Source organism: Myotis nattereri, assembly GCF_964212035.1.
Source record: "Myotis nattereri genome assembly, chromosome: 2".
NCBI classification, from domain to species: Eukaryota; Metazoa; Chordata; class Mammalia; order Chiroptera; family Vespertilionidae; genus Myotis; species Myotis nattereri.
In genome coordinates, this window is record NC_138076.1 from 23338221 (window position 1) to 23346027 (window position 7807).

The window sequence follows — 7807 nt, forward strand, 5'->3', positions numbered from 1 at the left end:
AACTACGATTCCCAGCATTCCTGGTACTCCCTGCGCTCTGGGCTTTCGCTTCAGGTCCTGGGGCTGCCAGCAGAACTATTCCCAGAATTCCTGGCTCTCCCTGCGCTCTTGGTTTTCCCTTCCTGCTCTGTCTCTGTCCCACAGCCTCCCTCTCTGTTCTCCGTCTGGCAGCTTGGGGAGCCAAGTTCCCCAAACCACTCCACTCTCTGCTGGCTCTCCAGCTCTATTCTCCGCCTGGCACCTGTGCATGCAAGTTAACCCGCCATCTTTGTTGGATTGATTTGCATACTCACTCCTGATTGGCTGGTGAGCATAGCAGAGGGATGGTCAATTTACATGTTCCTCTTTTAATATATAGGATAGGCAAATTTGACATGTTCTAAGCAAAAGTCTAAAAGACTAGAGTTTGCAAATTAATCTATAGCCAAGTCACTAAATCCTATAAAAAAATGCAAAAGAGCCTGGCCAGTATGGCTCAGTGGTTGTGTACTGACCTATGAACCAGGAGGTCACGGTTCAATTCATGGCTAGATTCCTGGTCAAGGCACATGCCTGGGTTGAGGGCTCGATCCCTTGTGTGGGGTGTGTAGGAGGTGGTCAATCAATGATAATCTCTCATCATTAGGGCTTCTATCTCCCTCTCCCTTTCCTTTCCTCTCTGAAATCAATGAAAAAAAAATTTTTTAAATGCAAAAGAGATGAATTCTGAATAAATAATACTTTGTATAAAATGGCATAATTCTTGTAGGATTTGTAATTTTTTGATGTTAGTAATCACCCAAGGATATTTTTTTCCATTGATTTTTAGAGAGAGTGGAAGGGAGGGAGGGAGGAAAGGAGAGAGAGGGAGAGAGAGAGAGAGAGATGTGAGAGGCACATAGATTGGTTGCCTCCCGGATGCACCTAGACTGGATGATCCTGCAACCCAGGTATGAGCCCTTGACTGGGAATCAAATCTAAGACCCTTAATGCGGGAGGGCCTCAGGCTCTAATCACTGAGCCACACCAGCCAGGGCAGGATGCAGTATTTTTGTTTCATATTTATTAATACAGCCCAAAGTTTCAAATCACTAAATGATTACACTAAATGCAAGAAAGCTATTCTTGTTTAACTGTCTAGATCAGTGGTCGGCAAACTCATTAGTCAACAGAGCCAAATATCAACAGTACAATGATTGAAATTTCTTTTGAGAGCCAAATTTTTTAACTTAAACTATATAGGTAGGTACATTGTTATTAACTTAATTAGGGTAGTCGTAAGCTGGCCTTTGCTAAAAATGTCCTCAATCTGATTGAGGTACGTGCACTGAGGTCGACCCCTTCCAACTCTCCCATCCACACTCGTCTTGTAGCCAGTCTCACTCAACTCGTGCATGAATTGCGTGCGCCTCCCCTGCGCTGCTATCCCGCGGCCTGCCTGTGCTGTGTCTCCCAGCGCCTGACGAACCGACACCCCCACTTCTTGTGGCATGAAAAGGTTAAAGGCATATTTCCTAGACACTCTGATTTTACTTATGTCTCTCACCTTTGCTTTCCCTCCCGTCGCCCGACCAACCGATACATGCCACTTCTTCAAAATAGACTCACCCAGACCGAAAACCAACTTCAGCGCATGGGCCATGAAATTTCAATCACACTATACGTGCGCGCCCTTTTGTGGAAGAGCCACACTCAAGGGGCCAAAGAGCCACATGAGGCTCAAGAGCCTCGGTTTGCCAACCACTGGTCTAGATAATCCTTTTGATAATAACATAAAAAAACTGGTTATTCAGTTTTCACATCCGCTGAACCCTCAGGGCTATTAATTTTTGGGTTATTTTTCAGCATACTTTTATTCCTAAAGTCCAAATACCAGGAAGTCAATACCAGCTACCCTAATGGGGTTATTTCTGCAGCTTTTCTTAAAGAGTTTATTACTTGGGTGGTGCCTACATGATGTTCACTTTCTAATTATTTGTTTGTACTGTACATTTAGGTTTTATGGTCTTTTCTTTATAACAAGTTTCACAACTTAAAAGTTTTTTAAATGCTTATGTTAAAAAGTTTTTGGGTGTGTTTTTTGTTTGTTTAATGTACAACTTTCTTAAGACTCCACAACTAAGATGTCAGAAACACAAAACTCAACAGATGTAATACTGTCTTGGCTATGGCCAAAATGCCACTGCGCAAGTCTCCATATGACACTTCTTAATTTTCTTCTTCATCTCAAATCAATTTGATGAGCTAAATTTTGCTTTACCCACAAAATCTCAGGAAGCTACACAGTTCTTAAATTTAAAATATCTACTTATATATTTCAAGGCCCTTGAATATAAGTTATACCAAAATAAGAAATAGCATGTTCTATGGCAGAAAAATGCTCTGCCCTTACATTAAAAATTAATGTTTGTCTATCAAGGTAAGGATAAAGCAGGCTATGAAGAAAAAGTCAAGAAACACCTACCCACATATATATTTTTAACCTTCTAAAAAGTATTCAGACTGAAATCTGAGAATCTAATTATACTTAACATGACACTCTATTAGGCCTTAGTTCCTCAAGTCACTTAGCTGAAATAATTCTTGTGCTTTCTTACTTCACATTACAAAAGAAAAGAGTTGAGTTATTGTGTGGGAATTCTATCAACATTTGAGAAGGTAAAATATAAACTCGAATAATAATATATTCCTATGATTAAAAATGGAAACTGTATGAATATAAAAAACTTTCATTTTCATTTTCACTTTCTCCTCAATACAGCCCTAAGTCCAGATGAAAAAGGGAACCTAGTAAGGAAAGAGTTATCATTTGTAGATGAATCAACTATGACACAGATCCACATTGAAATATTTAAAAAAGCTAAGAACCCATTTTCAAATTCAAAATCTTGTCAATAAACAGATGTGCCTTAGGAATAACAACACACATCCATCTAGTAAAAAACTGAACATTCTCTAAATTCACAAAACTGAAAATATGCCTTTAACCTTCTTTTCATGCCACACTAAAGAGACACAATATGAAACAGAAGTGTTTAAACGTATTTATTAAGCACTTAGTAAGGTCAACAATAAAAACCAAAAACAAAACTCAGTAAGCTTTTTAAAAAATGTGTTAGGTAGCCATCATATAATCAATTTTTTAAATTTACAATTATTAATATTTATAAAAATATTAGCTTTAAGAAATAAAGCTCATCATTCATTGAAAACTCAAACACTGGACATATTTATTAACAAAGGAATAAATCACCTTAGTTGCTCTTCCAAATATGACAGACTCCACTTAAAGTACAACTAAACACAGCATTTCATCAAGAAGCAGATTTTATGGATACCAAATTCTAAACCTTTTTAAAGCTTTAATGATTTTAATTTTTTAAGTGTCTAAAGTAAACTACCTTTGCCCTAGCTGGTTTGGCTCAGTGGAGAGAGCATTGGCCTGAGGACTGAAGGGTCCCAGGTTTGATTCAGTCAAGGGCACATGTCTGGGTTGTGGGCTTGATCCCTAGTGCGGGGTGTGCAGGAGGCAGCCGATCAATGATTCTTCCTCATCACTGATGTTTCTATCTCTCTCTCCCTCACCCTTCCTCTCTGAAATCAATAAAAATGTATTTTAAAAAAAATAAAATAGACTACCTTTTTGTTTTTTAAAGAACCCAATAAATAAATACCCATAACTTATTTTCTTCCTGATAGACAAAAATAATAAAAAGTAATCAACAGTGCCTGCTAAGATTATTTAAAAACTTTTTAATGAGGTATTTTTAGTTCATTTTAAAAAATTTACCAGTGTTTCAATTTTCTTTCCAAGTTGTTTTCCAGGACCATAATGAACCTCTTACTTTTTTATTTCATTGCTATCGTATTTCATTGATAATTTTATTAAAATAGGAAAAATTCTGCCCCAAACCACTTCATTACACAAAACACAAACTTCCAAGATACTTGGAAATGCCTAGCTGATGTGGCTCATGGTTTGATTCCCACTCAGGCACATGACCAGGTTGCAGGCTCCATCCCCGGTGCAGTGTAAGGGGCATGCAAGAGGCAGCCAATCAATGATTCTCTCTCATCATTGCTGTTTCTATCTCCCTTCCTCTCTGAAATCAATAAAAAAATATATTTTAAAAAAAGATACTTGGACATGATTAATTTATGTATGCAAAAATATTCTGTACATATGCTATATATAAATCATAGTAAATAAAATATGAAAAAGTAGAAGCATAATCCTTTACCTCACTACAACTTAATCCTCTTGCATTCATTATACTAAATGGGCCTAATCTTGAGAATTCCCCCTCACCTTGAGCTTTCACAGAGAGCTCAAATACTTTCATAATAATGATGTAATGTGATGTGGTGTAAAGAGCCAGGTAACAGGGTGTCTCCAAAACGTCAGTTTTCTCTCTCGTAAAATATAGCTGTACTGTATCTCCTCTATTTAAATAGGCTGTTAGGGACCTGCTCAATGACTTATAACAGCAAAAACCTGTTAACATCCTAATGTGAACCAACATTCCAAACAATGAAATACTATATGACCCTTAAAAAAAATGCTATAGATTTATAAGTGTTCATTTAGAAGGATGTCCCAGATAGCCTGTTAAAACAAAAATGCAAAATGCACAGTATGGCCCAATTTAAGACAGACATACATATATGTACAGAAATATTCTAGGACACACAAGAAACTTCAAACGATCATCAGTGGGAAATAGGGTAACTTTTAAAACCTCTTAGTCTTTTACAATAATTGGAAAAAAATAATGAACATGTATTATTTCAGTGAATTTTTTTAAAACCTAAAAGTAAAGATCTACTGATTCAGGTTATATAATTAGAAAAAAACCTGGGTTCAAATACTGGTTTTGCTATTTACTGTATGTGATGTTGTTAAGCTACTTAAACCTCAATTTTTCCATTTGTAAAAAGGAGTTAATAGTACTAATCTCACACAACTGTCTGGAAGGTGAAGAAAACCATACATGTAAGACACTCAGCTTAGCTTATTTTAAGAGGACAACTATTATCAGCTATAACTATGATTATTAAGAATGTTATTATAAACTCCATAAACTGAGAGTATTTAGAATCAGATTTGACAAATCACTCAAGGATGATCAATCTCAAAGACAACCAATTTCCTTTAACCAAAACTCAAAACTCATTCAACCGGGTCCACATAAGAGCATAAGGTTAAAAAAAAAACAGCTCTCACAGCCCTGGCCGGTTTGCTCAGTGGTCAAAGCGTCGGCCTATGCACCAAAGGGTCACATGTTCAATTCCGGGGGGTCACAGGTTCTTGATCCCTGGCCCTGTTTGGGGCTCCTGGTGGAGGCAACCAATCGATATCTCTGTCTGTCTCTCCAGCCCTCCCTCCCTTCCATTCTCTCTAAAAAGCAATGGAAAAAATATCCTTGGGTGAGGATTTAAAAAAAAAAAAGCTCTCACAGGTAGCAGGTGGGCTGATGGATATGGTAATCAGAGTAAAGTTTGGGTTTTAATTAAGTATCATCTAACTAGAATAGTCTTCTTCACTACACAGATACCTATGCAAGATACCAGACTACTCATGACAACTGGGCAAGGGACCCTGATCTTTACAAAATGCTGTATACATAGGAATACACTTTATTTTTAGTAATTCAAGCTACCAACGTGAGTTATTTTAATATACAATAATTTTTCAGTTTCCTAAAAATGTATGGCACTAATAGTTCACGCACATAATTTGCAATTTAATTACAAATAACATGTCAAATAAGTGGAGATATAAAAATGCAATCTGCATAAAAATAAATTCCAAAAAACTTCTCAATAGCTTTTTGAGTGGAACTTTTCCTCACAAAGTTTTCAAAAATTTGGGCTTAATTTTATCAAATCAAAATACTCCCAAGTTGTAAACGTGGCCTTTATACTGAAAGCACTCTCACAAAGTACCACTCTAACAATATTCAATTTCATTCTTTTCAAAAGATCAAGAACACATCCTAACTTCTATATAACAACTGAAAAAAATTTGCATTAGGTAGATTAAGTCAATATGTAGTGCAACTGGTTTGGGTCCATTATATTACAATTTTAACAAGCCTTCCTGGTATTAAAGAACAGTTTCAATATCGACATAATTAAAGTTTAGAGTACTCCAATTATAATTGTAAAACAAGAGGTCACACACATTTAATCCTTTTCAATATGAAAATAAGAGTCTCCACCTAATTTATCTACTGTAAATTTGTCAGGATTTAAACTGAATTTCATACCACACACATAATTCCAATTGAATATACTGAGGGATTACTGTAGCTTTCCTGAGAGTAACCTAAAGTTCCCACCAAAAATATTGACACTTCAATGAGGCTCTGAGAACTGCATGCCTGGTTCATTGATTATTGCAGTATGCTGAACTGGTGTTGAAGCTTGTATCAAGCTAGCTACACGAAAGTGAAGCTTTCAGTTGTTACAGCGTTTATAAAAAAAGAAAATGCTTCTTAACCTATAAGTAAGAGCTATCAGAAACACACATTTTAAAATTCTACACACATTTTCTAATATTCAAAATACAGCAAGCAGATAATCTATGACAAGCAGATCTTCCTATCCCTTCTCACCCCCACACAATGCTTTGCCAAGAGCCCAAGTCCAAGTAAAATAACCGATGCAATTTCCTTGTTTACTTAAAGAATTGCAGAAAACATGTTGACTGCTTCCGAGGCCTCTGAAACCAATGAATATTTAAAAGATCTTTCACGGTCATGTTTGAAATAAGAGAGTAGTAATGATTCCTTCAAGCTAGAAAATATACAGTCCTAACTTTATAAAAAGGGTTAAATTTTACACTGCGGTTCATTAGTATGCCTAGTTTGCAACCAGAAGGAAGAGGAAAGAGGGAAAAGGAGGGGGGGGGGGGGCAGCAAAACACACAAGATGGAAAACATCACTACCTCCTTTTGGTGGTTAAGAATAATTTTAAATGACCTCAAGATGGAAGCGAAGAGTTCATGAATAGAAAGAAAGGGGGTTAACCATCTGAAATGGCCCCTTCCAGACTCATACTGCTGTCGGAGAAGGAATTTATTTACACTGCAGTGCCTGGCAGCAAACATGGCTGCCCCGGCCCCCTTTAAATCTGAAGAGTCTCCACTCCCTCACCAAGACCATCAAATTGTGGCCATGTCTCTCCCCGTCTTGCTACCATAACACTAACACTTCTCCCTCAAAATGGCAAAGCCCACGCCTCCCCATTTCACAACCACCGTAACAGCATAACCACTTGCTTCTCCATTCTCCAGCCTTGAAAGAAGAGGCACAGAATACACACACATATAGGAACAAAAGGCTTTCCCTTCCTAACACTTGAACAACCCCCGTCCCCGTCTTCCCCTCCCACTCCGCGAGGTTGGGTCGGCTGGTTCCCACCCGTGTCCACGCTCGGTGCATTCCCCTCCCTGTCCCCAAAACTAGGTCCTCCAGTTTCCTGCGTCTGTTTTCCTACCTTCCCCTGGCATCCTGTCTCCGTCATTGCGCCTCTCTCCTCCTAGCCCACCTTTGCCTCCACTCCCTCGTTTCTCCCTGGACGCCCATTTCTCCATCCAATTCTCTCCCCTCTCCCCCGGGGTCCCGGTCCCCACCCAACACCCCCAAACCCATTTCCCAGTCCGCCCAGGTCTCGAAACCTAACTCGGCTCCGCGGGGCCTGCCCCTCCCCCGGCCCCATCGCTATCCCCGCCCCCATCCCACCTCTACTCCCAATTCCCAGCCCCGCGCCACTCCGGCTCTTACCCGCACCCCACCGCCCCTGCCCCACCTCCCGACACCCTGC

General features: G+C 38.8%; 1 protein-coding gene across 1 annotated transcript in view; it reads right to left on the bottom strand.

Moving 5' to 3' along the window:
* Window positions 1–7807, bottom strand: part of NSD3 (nuclear receptor binding SET domain protein 3) — a 108761-nt gene that overhangs the window by 100237 nt on the left and 717 nt on the right. The window lies entirely within an intron of this gene.